Here is a 17,431-nt window from a genome sequence, read left to right as displayed (position 1 = left end):
TTTAGTAATTAAAATCACGCAAACTGTCCACTATGCGTTATTCTCCTGCACGATGTTTGCATACTGCTTACTCCTTATTTATTGTTCTTGTACGTCGGTTTATTTTTTTTCTCTCTAATACAGTTTATGTTTCCTGGTTTTCTCTCCCATACTGAACTGTTTTCTATCCCTAAAACCCTTGGGTTTGCAACATTTTGTTTTTCCAACTAATACAGCAGCCAAGCCCAATAACTACTATTTCGGACTTACTGCTACGTCCTATAAGCATAATAATAATAATAATAATAATAATAATAATAATAATATAATAATACTTAATAATAATTAATAATTAATAATAATATAATAATAAGAATAATAATAATAATAATAATAATAAAATAATAATCAATAATAATAATAATAATAATAATAATAATAATAATAATAATAAAACCAAAATACCTCATAATCAACCAAAATTTAACCTTCCGTTACCTTTTACTCAGCTTTACTTTACACTTCCCCCTTATTTAGAAATGGTTTTCTTTGCGTTGTGAGACCTCGTAGCTACACATTCCCAATATCCTTAACGTAGCTACAGAGTAGTTTTACTATCTTTTCACTGCCTTTTCTTACAAATGCAAAAGTGGAAGACTGCAAACCTACGGGATTAAACAGCACGAAATTAACTCCTAAAACACTCTACGGATTACACATCCAGATGTCACAGACTCCTAAAAGCTTCCCGGGGAGTTTTATTTGAGACTTCAAAGTGGACGTAAATATGCACTATTCACGAATACTATTCTCTCTCTCTCTCTCTCTCTCTCTCTCTCTCTCTCTCTCTCTCTCTCTCCACAGCATAATCATTCAGGTTCACCGTGGATAATTATTTCAGCGTGAAGTGGATGTTTCTGGGAGATAGGTTGGCGAAGCAAATCCTCGTCGAGTGTTTGAGAGTTGTGAAAACACGCGATGGAAACCTGGAGTCTCGTAATTTATATTTCAGAAAAGGAGGATTCTATCCGGCTCTCATATTCAGACATAAATCCACCATCTTAATCCTCCTCGTTCAAGATTTCCTCTTGAAAATAATCGAACGTCGCACAATGTGACTTTTACAGGTAGTAATGAGTTCGAGACTCACTCGAAGTTCTCTTCAGGGAAATGTTTTCCAAGTTCAAGAAATGAAAAAAAGGGAGCACAAGATGCAGCTAATGAACGAAAAAAGAAATTTTGTCCCGATGAAAACGTCAAAATAAAAAAGAAATTGCGATAATGATGGGGGAGGGAAGATTCTGTATTGTAGGAGGAATATATGTTTTATCGCGATAAATTTATTTCTACCAGGAATGCCTTCTCCATCTATTAAATCTACGCTCCATAATGAGGGCCGTATGACGTAAGCACCACCTCATCATCTTAAGATTTTATTTTCTGTATCGAAAGAGTTTTCACTAGTAAGACAATACTGAGGTCGGCTGGAGAAATGGCAGGGAGCACGGGAGGACGTACCATAAAACAGGAGCACGGCAAGCAAGAGTTTGCACGAGGGAGAAGGGGTGCTCCGAGTGTAGGTCTACGTAGGACCGGGTAGCTGAAGAAGAGTTCTGTTTCACATTCTTTTCAGTCAGTCAGTCAGTCATTCAGATGCAAGTCCAATGAAAAAAGCTATCCAATATCCACGTTTGCTTCATGGCTAAAGACGGGGGACTGAAAGTTACAAGTCGGGGAAAACCAAAGGTTGAAAAAAAAAAAAAAAAAAAAAAAAAAAAGACTGGAATCAACTGATATCATTCACCCCGGAGAACATTGATTACTAACATGAATGTAGGTAGAGGTATAGTGGATTCACATCAACCGTGCATTTGATGTCTAGGCCAGTCGCTTACGACGCTCCTGATTGGGTGTTGATGAAGCCAGTCACAGGGCTGGAAACTCTCAGTCTCTCTCGAGAGTTCACATAGGCAGATGTATGTTCCACCTCTCCTGAAAGATGTATACCTCAGGAGAGGTGGAACATAGATCCTACGCATGTGAACTCTCTCGAGAGACTGAAAGTTTCCAGCCCTGTGATTGGCTTATCAACACCCAATCAGAAGCGTCGTAAGGGAATGGCTTAGACATCAAATGCACGGTTGATGTGAATTTACTATAGCTTGTCGTTTGTTGTGGTATCAGAGAGGTGGGTGGTTTCAACCTTTGAGATTAAAGAAACACTGACCGAAACGGTAACTATAGAAAAAGTGAGCGTGAAGCCACCCATCAAAAGGAGGAGGGGGGCGGGGTGTTGGGGGAAGGGTGCAGGGTATGAATTATCCTTAAATACGGAAACAATAACCCAAACGATGACGGACGGATAGGGCGTTGACAACGCTTCACTAACTAGAATAAAATAAAACAAGCAAGACCGGCTAAACAAAGCACTTTTCCTTTTCTGAACTGATAACAATACCGAGTGGTCTCTCAGAAACAAATTAGCAATGAAGTGAGAAACTCAATTAGAATCAAGTTTCGTCAAACATAATCTGAAACTCGAGGGAAGATAAGACAGGGAGACGATCATGTCAGCCACCCGTCACGTAATTCTCGGGACCAGCGTTCGCATCCTCGTCAAGGGGCTATTAGTAAAACGTCTACTAGTGGTTACTAACTTACTGCCCATGAGTGACGCCATGGTAGGGGTTTGGGGTCCTTGGCTGACGACCGGCTGAAAAGCAATAGCCTGGTGGAGGAATGAAACTGCTCACTTTAACTTTTTAACCTGGAGGCACTGAAGTTCAGTAACTGACGTGATCCCCGTTGGGATTTGGTCACAAGACCAGAGATGGCAGAAGTAATGAACAATTCGAAATTGGGCTGGAAGATGGAACAAGAGGAGACAGAGTTGAAATATTGGCACTGCTAGTTAAGAAAGGGAAAAGACCTGAATCCTGGGGAACAACACTATTAGAGTTGGGGAATGGGAAAGATATTGCACCATCAACAACACATCTAAAAGCTACGAATAAATTTAGAGAGAGGAGTAATACTCTGCGAAGATTCAGGTAATGTCCCTTATTATAGACCCTGTTAACCTCTGCTAACGCTTTTATGACAGACCTGTCAATTGGTTTAGAGATAAAAGAGCGACAGACAGTCTCCAAAGTTCAGCAGAGATGACCTGACTGACTGACGGTTCTTTAACGTCGTGACGTCAATGGTCGTAGAAACGAAGGTCAGCAGAGAAGAATTGTAACATTGGTAACGTAGGAAAGAAGGTCAACAGTAATCTTGATTAGCAAAACCAGGATGGCTAACCATGATATAGTAAAAATCAAACTGCGAAAGAAAACAGTAATTAAGAACATCAAATACATTACCAACAGGATGGTAGGTGGAATGATAAGTCTGTGCACATTCTTAGATATATGGCGATTCAGTCCTAGCTACCGAGAGGAGAGAGACGTTTAAAGCAATGTTACGTTTTGCTAGAACGTACCGGTTTCACAAAAAAATTGAGGTAGATCCCGATATCGAAATGGAAATGTTTGCGTAATAAACATATCCTTTTGAGTCTTCCGCTACCCACTCGATTCGTGACGTAGGTGTCGCTCCTCCCATCTGCGCGTGAAAGATCTTTTTCTTAGAACCTGGTTCAAAGGACGATTCTCGATAAACACCAGTTGTGAGCAAGAAACCGATAACGAAGTGTCATTACAGCATTCCCGGATTTATAGATCACCTGCAATTTCTTCCTTGTCAGACTATTCATTTCTTCATATAGGACAACCGGCAATTTTACATATAACGCACTCTAAAATACGGGAAAAAATCACAAAAAGTTTAATTATACCGCTGGTCTCTCAAATAATTTTCGTTTGTTTGTTTGACTGAACTGGAAGCTTCGGACGAAATCAAATAAACGTTCTGAACTGCGAGCGGGCCAAGTATTTTCAGAATGACTGACGTACAATGAGTAATGTACTTACCGAATATCAGCGAGAGAGAGAGAGAGAGAGAGAGAGAGAGAGAGAGAGAGAGAGAGAGAGACTTTAAGGGGAATGCCATTTTCTAGTCTACCTGATCATTTTCCACAGTTTCTTCAACTATACTTTATAGTAAGGAAATCAGGCCTCCCACATCCACCCCTCCTCCCCCACCCACCCCATCCCACACACACACAAAAAAGACAAATATATAAATAAATCTTCGTTTTTGAAAAGACAATGACAGAAGCGAAGCGACAGCAGCTTATACTGAACACTTGTGGGATACGATGAGAGTACTGGGCGTGAAAGGAATGCTGGAAAAGAAGCTCTTATTACTGAGAACTGAAGGAAAGAGCTTTAGGAAGGATGGCCGAGAACTGATGGTGACAAGACTAAACCGCTAGTGACGCAATCAAAACAGAACGAATGATGCGGTTATTTGGACGCCTATGAAAGTGGTGTGTTGGGAACCAGCCTCTCTCTTCTCCGAGGACGCTTAAAATAGTAGCGAGTGAACCAAGACATGACGCAATCCCCACTCGTCCCAACTTTCTCTCACAAACTTGTTGAAATCTCAGGTACTGTTTCCTTATGCTCACTCATTACCTTATCAAAGACAGGGATCTTCCTTTTCAGGACTGTATGAATATTCGAGTAAAATTTTCTTTGACTTTTGGAGTTTATTTTCAAGCTCTGCTATCTTTCTTTGAGTATGCATGTCTTTTTTTCTTTTTTTAAGGAAATAAAGGAACAAATTTATTCGGGAGGCGTGCCAAATGCGGGAGCCTGCAGAAAAGGATACAGAGAGAGAGAGAGAGAGAGAGAGAGAGAGAGAGAGAGAAGAGAGGAGAGACAGAGAGACGAGATTTGAGAGAGAGAGAGAGAGAGAGAGAGAGAGAGAGAGTAAAGATCAAGCACAAATGGTCTATATCAATCGCATAGTCACCGAGCATAAAAATAAAATCTTTATTTAAAAACAATGAAATCGCTAAACGCCAACAACGGTAATGGTCACCCATCATATTCAAAGGCTGAACCCTACTCGCCTTTTCCTTTGAGAAAGAAAACCTAAGCCATTTTTGGTTTTCCTGAAAACTCGTGAATAATTAAGATCGGTCTTGAACGGGTTTAACTCTCGGAACAAAGCTTCCTTAAGCGTCAATTTTCACCTAAGTTTGCAGTCTCGCTGAATCGTTTGAAGTCAAAGCTCAGTAATTATGGACAGAATTTATTCGGCTTTCCGAGTTTTCGCTTTTAAGCTCCCGGGCCCAAAAATAGGTCTTTTTGAGTTTTGACGGAAAAGGCTTTATAATTTTGGTTTTAAATATGAAAACTCTCCTCTAATAAAGAATTATGAATGTTAAGATTAAGCAATACACTTTAAGATGCAAAATTTTACTTTTAAGAGGAACACGGCATCATATTGCAGTTTTTTTATCTGTTGGTGAAATTGCCCTTAACGTGGCAGTGGAAAATAGCTCGCAGTTGTGTCGAAAATTTCATTTTGCGCCGCGGGGGACGTGACTTATTACCAGTGGAAAATATTACAAATGAAACTGACATTACGCATTAAACTGATCATGGCAGATATATGACCGGTATAAAAAGAACGAAGCGGGAAAATGAAAATGGTGGTTATACTTCAGTGATTTTTGAGAAGCGAAAATACGACAGACTTTCAATTTTCTTGCACAAATTGAATGACAACATTGTAATCCGAAGTTAAGCTGGTGACGGCTTTGCCTTTTATGTTGAGTTCTTTTTTCACACACCTATGATTTTGCGCACGTCCTTGACTCGAGCCCTTACGTAGTGACCCAGTCAAAGGGGAAATGAATACATCATTTTCAGAAAGTATTGGACTATACAAATATTTCTTTTGACACGGCTCGGTGCTCCTTCCAAAAAAAAATCGGCCTAGAAAATATCCGCAGTATTTGCGCCAATTTAAGCTCATGTGATTGTTTTATCGTTGGCCGAAAATAAAGTCACGAAAAAGAAAAGTCTCAATTTTGGCTAAGAAAAAACACAGGAATAAAAGTTCACATAAATTTATGGTGACCGGTAATAAAGTCCTATAGAAACATACATAATATTTTTGGTTGTTATTTTCTTTATGATATTTACAGTCTTTTGTTTATGTTTGTACCTCATCCCCAACGGACTTGTACTAAACACGCCACAAAGGTGGATACATAGTTTTAAAGAAAATCACCAAAGGGGTTGAACTAAAAACGCCACAAAGGTGGATACATAGTTTTTAAAAAAATCCCCAACAGGCTTGAACTAAACACGCCGCAAAGGTGGATACATAGTTTTAAAAAAATCCCCAACAGGCTTGTACTAAACACGCCACAAAGGTGGATACATAGTTTTAAAAAAATCCCCAACGGGCTTGTACTAAACACGCCACAAAGGTGGATACATAGTTTTAAAAAAATCCCCAACGGGCTTGTACTAAACACGCCACAAAGGTGGATACATAGTTTTTAAAAAATCCCCAACAGGCTTGAACTAAACACGCGCAAAGGTGGATACATAGTTTTAAAAAAATCCCCAACAGGCTTGTACTAAACACACCACAAAGGTGGATACATAGTTTTTAAAAAAATCCCCAACGGGCTTGTACTAAACACGCCACAAAGGTGGATACATAGTTTTAAAAAAAATCCCCAACGGGCTTGTACTAAACACGCCACAAAGGTGGATACATAGTTTTTAAAAAAATCCCCAACAGGCTTGAACTAAACACGCCGCAAAGTGGATACATAGTTAAAAGAATCCCCAACGGCTTTGTACTAAACACGCCACAAAGGTAGATAGTTAAAAAAATCCCCAACAGCCTTGTACTAAACATGCCGCAAAGGTGGATACATACAAAGTATTAAAAAAAACCAACGATTTTGTACTAAGCACGCCACAAAGGTAGATACATAAAGTTTTAAAAATTCCCAACAGGCTTGTACTAAACACGCCGCAATGATGGATACATACAAAGCTTTAAAAATCCCCAACGGGCTTGTATTAAACATGCCACGAAGGTGGATACATAAAGTTTAAAAAATACCCAATGGGCTTGTACTCCACGCTGACAAGGTGGATACGTATAGTTTAATAAATCTCCAACAGGCTTCTATTAAACACAATGCGTCAAGGTGGATACATACAAAGCTTTAAAAAATTCCCAAGAGGCTTGTACTAAACACCCCACAAAGGTGGATACATACAGTTTTTTTAAAATCCGAACGGGCTTGTATTAAACCCGCTGCAATGGTGTATACATGAAGTTTTAAAAAATCCCCAACTGGCTTTACTAAACACACTGCAAAGGTGGATACATACAAAGCTTTTACAAATCCCCAACGGGCTTATACTAAACATCCCAAAAAGGTGGATACATAGTTTTTAAAAAATCCATAACTGGCTTGTACTAAACACGACGCAAAGGTTGATACATAGTTTTAAAAATCCCCAAAAGGCTTGTACTAAACATGCCACAATGGTGGATACATGCAGTTTTAAAAAATCCCCAACGGGGTTTTACTAAACACGCCGCAAAGGTGGATACATACAATTTTAAAAAATCCCCAACGGGCTTTGTACTAACACGCCGCAAATGTGGATACATAGTTTTAAAAATTCCCAACTTGCTTGTACTAAACACGCCGCAAAGGTGGATACATAGAGAGTTTAAAAAGCCACAACTGGCTTGTACTAAACACGCCACAAAGGTGGATACATACAGAGTTTAAAAAACCACAACAGGCTTGTACTAAACATGCCGCAATGGTGGATACATGCAAAGTTTTAAAAAATCCCCAATGGGTTTGTACTAAACACCCCACAAAGGTGGATACATAGTTTTAATAGAATCACCAACGGGATTGTACTAAACATGGCGCAAAGGTGGATACAAACAGTTTAAAAAATCCCCAACAGGCTTGTAAAAAACATGCCGCAATGGCAGATACATGCAAAGTTTTAAAAAATCCCCAACAGGCTTGTACTAAACACACCACAAAGGTGGATACATACAGTTTTAAAAATCCCAACGGGCTTGTACTAAACACACCACAAAGGTGGATACATACAATTTAAAAAATCCCCAATGGGCTCGTACTAAACACACCACAAAGGTGGATACATAGTTTTTAAAAGATCCCCAATGGGCTCGTACTAAACACGCCACAAAGGTGGATACATACAGTTTAAAAAAATCCCCAACGGGCTTGTACTAAACACACTACAAAGGTGGATACATACAGTTTTAAAAAATCCCAACAGGCTTGTACTAAACACACCACAAAGGTGGATACATACAGTTTTAAAAAATCCCAACGGTCTTATAGTAAACACTCTGCAAAGATGGATACATACAATTTAAAAAATCCCCAATGGGCTTGTACTAAACACGCCACAAAGGTGGATACATACAGTTTAAAAAATCCACAACAGACTTGTATTAAACATGCCACAATGGTGGATACATGCAAATAATTAAAAAATCCCCAACAGCTGAACTAAACATCTCCAACAAAGGTGATACAACAGTTTAAAAATCCCAACGGGTTTGTAACTCCAACACACCACAGAAAGGTGGTACATACGTTTTCACAAAATACCAAAGCTGTACAAAAACATCACAAAAGGTTTGAACATACAGAGTTTAATAAATCCCAACGGGCTTGTACTAAACACGCCGCAAAGTTGAATACATACAGTTTTAAAAAATACCCAAAGAGGTAGTACTAAACACTCCGCAAAGGTGGATACATTAAGTTTTAAAAAATCCCAACAGTCTTGTGCTAAACATACACGACAAACATTCAGTTTTTAAAAATACCCAATGGGCTTGTACTAAACACATCACAAAGGTGGATACATACAGTTTTAAAAATCCCCAACGGGGTTGTACTAAACATACACCACAAAGGTGGATACATTCAGTTTTAATAAATACCCAATGGGCTTGTACTAAACACATCACAAAGGTGGATACATACAGTTTTAAAAAACCCAGCGGGCTTTACTAAACACGCCGCAAAGGTGGATACATAGTTAAAAAAAAATCCCAACAGGCTTGTACTAAACCCACCACAAAGGTGGATACATACAGAGTTTTAAAAAAATCACCAATAGGCTTGCACTAAACATGCTGCAATGGTGGATACATGCAAAGTTTTAAAAAATCCCCAACGGGCTTGTACTAAACATGCCGCAATGGTGGATACATACATTTTAAAATATCCCCAACGGACTTGTACTAAACACGACGCAAAGGTGGATACATACAGTTTTAAAAAATCCCATATGGGCTTGTACTAAATACACCAGAAAGGTGAATACATACTTTTAAAAAAAAACCAACAGGCTTGTACAAAACACACTGCAATGGTGGATACATACAGTTTAAAAAATCCCCAACTGGCTTGTACTAAACACGCCGCAATGGTGGATACATGCAAAGTTTCAAAAATTCCCCAACGGGCTTGTACTAAACACGCCGCAAAGGTGGATACATACAGTTTTAAAAAATCCCCAACAGGCTTGTACTAAACATGCCACAAATGTGATACATACAGTTTTAAAAAATCCCCAACGGGCATGTACTAAAAACACCAAATAAGTGGATACATAAAGTTTAAAAAAAAATCCCAATGGGCTTGTACTAAAAACACGACAAAAGTGGATACATACAGAGTTTTAAAAAATTCCCAACGGCCTTGTACTAAAATCACCACAAAAGTAGATACATACAGTTTTAAAAATCCACAACGGGCTTGTTCTAAACACACCACAAAGGTGGATACATAGTTTTAAAAAATCCCCAAGGGGCTTGTACTAAACATGCCACAAAGGTGGATACATACAGATTTAAAATATCCCCAACGGGCATGTACTAAACACACCACAAAGGTGGATACATACAGTTTTTTAAAATCTCCAACAGGCTTGTACTAAACACGCCACAAAAGTGGATACATACAGTTTTAAAAAATACCCATATTGCTTGTACTAAACACACCACAAAGGTGGATACATACAGTTTTAAAAAATCCCCAATGGGCTTGTACTAAACACACCACAAAGGTGGATACATACAGTTTAAAAAAACCAACGGGCTTGTACTAAACACACCAACAAAAATGGTGGATTCATACATTTCAAAAAAAAAAAAATTCCCCCCAACCAAGGCCTTGTACTAAAAACCGCCGCCAAAGGTGGAGATACATAACCATTTTAAAAAATCCCCCAACGGACGTTTTTTTGTTTTTTTAAACCACCACCGCAAAGGTGGATACATGCAGTTTAAAAAATCTCTAACGGACTTGTACGAAACATGCTGCAAAGTTGGATAAATACAGTTTTAAAAAATCCCCAATGGGCTTGTACTAAACATGCCACAAAGGTGGATACATAGTTTAAAAAAATCCCCAACGGGCTTGTACTAAACACCCAGCAAAGTTTGATACATACAGTTTTAAAAAATCCCTACGGTCTTGTACTAAACACACTACAAAGGTGGATACATACAGTTTTATAATAATCCCCAACCGGCTTGTACTAAATACGCCGCAAATGTGGATACATATAGTTTTTAAAAATCCCCAACGGGATTGTACTAATCACGCCGGAAAGGTGGATCATATAGTTTAAAAAATCCCAACAGGCTTGTACTAAACATGCCACAAAGGTGGATACATACAGTTTTAAAAATCCCCAACATGCTTGTACTAAACACACCACAAAGGTGGATACATACAGAGTTTAAAAAATCCCAAACAGGCTTGTACTAAACACGCTGCAATGGTGGATACATGCAGTTTTAAAAAATCCCCAACAGGCTTGTACTAAACATGCCGCAAAATCCCCAATGGACTTGTACTAAACACGATGCAAAGGTGGATACATAGTTTTTAAAAAATACCCAATGTGCTTTTACTAAACACGCCTCAAAGGTGGATACAGTTTAAAAAAATCCCTAACGGGCTTATACTAAACACAACGCAAAAATTGATACATTCAGGGTTTAAAAAATCCCCTACGGACTTGTACTATACACGCCGCAAAGGTGGATACATACAGTTTTAAAAAATCCCCAATGGGCTTGTACGAAACACGCTGTAAAGGTGGATACATACAAAGCTTTAAAAAAATCCCCAATGGGCTTGTACTAAACGCTCCAAAAAGGTGGATACATACAGTTTTAAAAAATCCCCAAGGGGTTTGTACTTAACACGCTGTAAAGGTGGATACATATAAAGCTTTTAAAAATCCCCAACGGGCTTGTACTAAACACGCCCCAAAGATGGATGCATACAGTTTTAAAAGATTCCCTACGGTGTTGTATTAAAAACAACGCAAAGATGGATACATACAGTTTTTAAAAATCCCCAACAGGCTTGTACTAAATATGCCGCAAAGGTGGATACATAGTTTTAAAAAATCCCCAATGGGCTGGTACAAACACACTGCAAAAGTGGATACATCGTTAAAAAAAATTGTTAACAGGTCGGTACAGAACACACTGCAAAGGTGGATATATACAGTTAAACAAAAAATCCCTGACGGGTTGGTCTAAATACGCTGCAAAATGGATAGAGTTAAAAAAATCGCTGACAGGTTGGTAAGAACATGCCGCAAAGGTGGATACATACAGTTAAACAAAAAATCCCCGATGGGTTGGTACAAATACGCTGCAAAGGTGGATACATAGTTAAAAAAATTGCCAACAGGTTGGTACAGAACACGCCGCAAAGTTGGATACATACAGTAAACAAAATATCCCCAACAGGTTGGTACAAACACGCCGCAAAAGTAGATACATAGTTAAAAAAAATCGCCAACAGGTTGGTACAGAACACGCCGTAAAGGTGGATACATACAGATAAACAAAAAATCCCCAACGGGTTGGTACAAAATACGCCGCAAAGTTGGATACATATAGAGTTGAACAAAAAATCCCTGACGGGTTGGTACAAAATACGCCGCAAAGGTGGATACATATAGAGTTGAACAAAAAATCCTAGATGGGTTGGTACAAAACATGCCGCAAAGGTGGATACATATAGAGTTGAACAAAAAATCCCTGACAGGTTGGTACAAAACACGCCGCAAAGGTTGATACATATAGAGTTGAACAAAAAATCCCAGACGGGTTGGTACAAAACATGCTGCAAAGGTGGATACATATAGAGTTAAAAAAAAATCCCTGATGGGTTGGTACAAAACACGCCGCAAAGGTGGATACATTTAGAGTTAAACAAAAAATCCCAGACGGGTTGGTACAAAACACGCCGCAAAGGCGAATACATACCGGTTAAAGCCCTTTTGGGTCACTATCTGGGAGAGATTAAACGTGACATTTTTTCTGTGTTTTTTTACGTGGATTATTTTTATCTACCTGTAGCTATGAGAGGCATTTTGTACAGCCTCAAACAATTTGCCGTGACAGGGTATGGCTCCCGCGAAAGGAAGAGATCATGATCACTGCCACTCAAAGTACGCGGCTGTTCATGGTTCAAATCCCAGCACAGAAAACGTCTTTAACATGAACCGTTTCATACACTTACACAGAAGCTCATCAGCAGTGTCAATGCCCCTACTCATTCTCCCTCCCTTCATATCTATGCCTCTCTCATCCAATCTATCCATTCCTTTCCGGATCTTCCTCTCTTCCTTCCTCCCAGTAATTCCGGATAACGTTACTATTCTCACTTAGCCTACCATCCTCGATTCTTCCTATATATATGTCCAAAATATCCGAAATACACACATCCTATCAGCTATGGAAAATTTTTAGCCGCTACTTCAACGATCTCCACAGATTTCTTACCTTATTATTTTATTTAATGCCACATAAACAAGGCAAACAATTCGTCTCCAAAGATTCCACTTTTCCTCTATCTATCTACATGTGTATAAATTATATATATATATATATATATATATATAATATATATATAATATATATATATATATATATATAATATATATATATAAAATATATACATATATATATATATAATGTATATATACATTATATATATATATATATATATATATATATATATATATATATATATATATATATATATATATAATATATATATGCGCGCACACTCATGTTGCATATCAGTCATACCCGAAATGTGCAAGAAACGACCAGCAGCAGGAGGAGTAATGAAACAGAATGATGATAACAGTAAATCAGATATCAAGACCACGCACTGCTTTCCTTAGTCACCCTTTCTCTTCGCCCTCTTCCACGCCACCACCGCCACCGCCACCGCCTCCTCCCCCTCCTCCTCCTCTCTCTTTTCCTCCTCTACTTCTTCCAGGAGGCTGCTTCCCTTCAATAGAAATGAGGTGAAAGGATTTTTGTCGAACCGCCTGGGGCAGTCGGAAGTATATATATACCTCTCCTAATGAGAGTTTATTTAGCGGTAAATTTGTCGAGAATTCTTTAACTGGTTTAAACGGTGACTTCTCCCAACCCCAACCCCCTCCCAAATCTTCTTATTTTCCTCAAGATGTGTTCATTACCACTTTAAGATTATTTTATACGTAATTAAGTTTTTTTTCCTTCTGCTTTCCTTTAGTTGAGACAGCAATTAGGTTAATGGATTTCTCTAGAGCTCTCCTGACGATCAATTAGAGAAAAATCTCAGGAATGGATTATTAATACGGGTATGGTGACCGTTTCATCATGAAATCTTTATTCCTTTTAATTTCTCATCAGAAATCGTAGCTGTGGTGAACATGATTTGACACCAAACTACCCTTTCTATTAATTTTATTCTCTCATATTAAGAAACTTGTAAATGCTTTCTAATATCAGTGAACACTTACTAATTTTCAGACATTTACCCTTTTGCTTTGTTTGTTTGAACGTGCTAAACATCAAGTCTTCAGGCCTTAGTGCATAAGTTTCTAGGGATTCCACAAAAATGTAATGTAATTTATTTTTGCCAAGATGAAAAATTCTGCGTTTTTTCTACAGCTATTTTTTGTTTCTACTGATGCGTTTTGTATTAACGATTATCAAGAAAGGGACTTCAAACAACCTGTTTCATGGTATAAGGCAGGAGGAAAATAAAAGTGGATTATTAACCTACATTTCTGTATTCGAAAGATTTGATAGCGTATAGAAATGCTTTCTATGAAGGATGTGTTTGAACTCACTTTTGCGCGTTAGAGTACCTGTCATTTCCTGACTAACCATTATTGTACAGAAATAGGTTATGGAACGGAGTTTTTTCTACTTTAGATAGCAGAGACGGCTTCTGTTAAAGTTTTTGAAAACATTAAAATCAAGTACTAAAATATGTTGAAACCATTACGAATTTGTCAGTCCATTCAATCTCGACTCTGGCTAAAGTACCAGGAACTGGGTTCCTGTGGGCAGAAATATTAGGAGTTATTTAAGGTTGTTCCAGAAATTTTCAATCGATGGACTGATAAATAACGTTTATTTCTTTTTTTATTCTCTTTTCACTTTCAAGCATGACATTTTTGGTGCTTTCCACAAGTCCTGAAGAAAACTAACTTTTCTGGAAATTTTATTAGTTTCGTTTTTTCGCTTGGAACTAAGAAGTCAACGACATGGGGAGATATTACGACCTTCCATGAGAGAGAGAGAGAGAGAGAGAGAGAGAGAGAGAGAGAGAGAGAGAGAGAGAGGGGGGGGGGGATTTGTTAATTTTCCCTTATTTATGAAGAATTTAAGATTATTTTACGGTTTTAAATTAGAAAGTATATACGGGCGACAGGGCACAAGGGAAATTGATATTGTTATACAATCGCGCAAAAAAATGGGAGATATTACGAACTTCCGCGAGAGAGAGAGAGAGAGAGAGAGAATTTCTCTTATTTTCCCTTATTTATGAAGAATTGCTGTTAAGATAAAATGTGCTTATCGTTAATAATAAAATCTCGTACCTGTATCAGTAATTCATTTCCCATCCCCTTATGAAATTCCTAAGATTATTTTACGGCTTTAAATTAGAAAGTATATACTGGGCGATAGGGCAGCAGGGAAATTAATATTGTTATACAATCACGAAAAAAAATAAACCAAAAATAAGTTGATAAAACAATAGGTAAATGTAATTGAAAATAACAAAAACAGGCGACTTCAAGCAAGTATTTGTCGAAGTAATAATGTTCCTTATCATAGCGCCTAAGCATCTGTCGAAATACGATGGTAGGAGAGTGACTGGTTGGGTGCAAAGGTGAGTCAGGGAAAGACTTATTTTGTTTCCACGGCTGTTTTAATATCTTTATCGAGTGAGGGGTGCGAATGGGAGAGAGAAAATGAGTCAAGATTGAAGCTTATTTTTTTTTTCAGGTTCAACCAGTCAAAAAAATTTTTTTTTCTAAGATCTTGTTTAGATTTTCTTACCTCCAGGACTTTTGGTAAACGAATAAATGTGGTCTAGGATTTACCAGTCACTGAGCTCTGTTTTTGAATGATGGATGAAACTGGTCAAGATTTACATCTTCGCAAGTCGTGTTTAAAACCAGGGCGTCCATCAAATGCTTTAGATATCTCGTTAGTTTTTCATATATGAGGTTTTATGGATAATGTCACATGCAAGCGCAGGCAAACGCGTCGAATGATTTAACGAAGCTTTGAAATTTTCTCTTTACATGACGATGATTCACCACTGGAGGACACCAAGTTGTTCGTCACCGTCTATTCACACGAGGAGATTGCAAGACCTATGTAATCTAAGCTTCAGCTTTAACATAACTTTGAAGATACCTTTCCTTCGCCTCAGAGAAATTCGGATTTTCTTCACAAACAAACCGTGATACTACGTTTGTTTCCGCTCGACAGATGAAGACCCTGACGCGTAGTATTCTACGAGTGTCTTTAAGATATATATATGTTGAAACCGTTACTATTTTTCTATTCAAATTGAAAAACAGTGTCTCTATTAAATTTTGCTATTCAATTTTTAAAAATTCTATTCAATTGAACATTTCTCTATTAAATTTTGCTATTCAATTTTTAAAAATTCTATTCAATTGAACAAATTTTTTCTATTCAGTTGAAAAATTTTCTATTCAGTTGAAAGAAAATGGTTCCATTCAGTTACAAAACAATTTTCCTATTCAGTTAAAAAACAATTTTCTATTCAGTGGAATAACATTTTTTCTATGCAGTTTAAAAATAATTTTCTATTCAGTTGAAAAAAAAGGGTTCTATTCAGTTGAAAAAAATGTTTCTGTTCAGTTGAAAAAAAAAATTCTATTCAGTTGAAAAATAACTTTCTATTCAGTTAAAAGAAATGGTTCTATTCAGTTGAAAAACAAAAGCGCTTATCAAAATCTAGTTGTTCTGTGTAACAAAGCATTTATGTCAGACAGTCGTTTTAAGGCTAGTAGTTATTCCGATTTTCGCCGTTAGTAGACATCAAATATTTACTTTTTATACTTTTGCTTCTTTATCAAGTAATTTATGACAGTCTTCAACGAAAAGGAGCTATAGTAATGAGATTGCAAGTTTGAAGTATAAATAATTTTGATCACTCAGTATTCCTTGTGGTCTCCTGATATGTCAAGAGAAATACTCAAGACAAATCAGTCTCTCACATAGTTCCCAAAAAAGCCCGAAAATGAGCATTGGTTAATCGTCAACCCCTGTCATTCATTTAACCTGTTGGCTCCACTGAGTTTTGTTATATATAGTTGCTAGCAACATTGCTCGCAAAAGCTTCCACGAGCAAATAAATGCAAGACTAATTATGTTAGTCACGTTATTGTCTCTGGATCAGCAAATGCTCGTTTTTTTGGTCATCATATAAATCTTCAACTTTCCTATGTCTTGAATTTAATGAATAGGCCAATCAGCATAAATTCATCTTCTTACTTGATCCTGAGATAAGTTTACTTACTAAACTTGTTGACTTTTCCTAGCAATTTCTTTCCCTTTTACAAGAGGTGTGGTTCGATATCATCAATCATTAATAGTTTTTCCTGAGCGTTTTTCTCTCCACAAATTCATTCAAAATTCTTTACAGTTAATTCCTCCGCTTTTGTCGAGCTAATCTATAAATTCTCTGAGGTCACTTTTCTGTATTGATAGATGGCCTTATTACAAGTATTCTTAAACAAAATATTTTCAAAAAAGGTTATGTATTTAGTAACCATAACATCTAGAGTATTACAAGTGAGAGAGAGAGAGAGAGAGAGAGAGAGAGAGAGAGAGAGAGAGAGAGAGAGAGAGAGAGATTCAAACTTCACTCAGACGCATATAACAGTCAAAGATATACACCATCCTTGTCTCTGCTTGCGTTTAGTAATATGCGTGTGCGCCTGGCTCAAACTCAATGAAAAAAAAAATGGCCTAGTCTGTCATAATCGGTGGAAAAATGCATTCCAATATTAAGGTGGACAGTTCACCTAATAAAATAAAAAATCTCTCCGAACGTCCACTGATTTGATTCTCGGTTCTCGGAAAGACTAATTTG

The sequence above is a fragment of the Macrobrachium nipponense genome, chromosome 21 (genome assembly GCF_015104395.2).
Source record: "Macrobrachium nipponense isolate FS-2020 chromosome 21, ASM1510439v2, whole genome shotgun sequence".
NCBI classification, from domain to species: domain Eukaryota; kingdom Metazoa; phylum Arthropoda; class Malacostraca; order Decapoda; family Palaemonidae; genus Macrobrachium; species Macrobrachium nipponense.
This window is presented reverse-complemented; position numbering follows the sequence as displayed.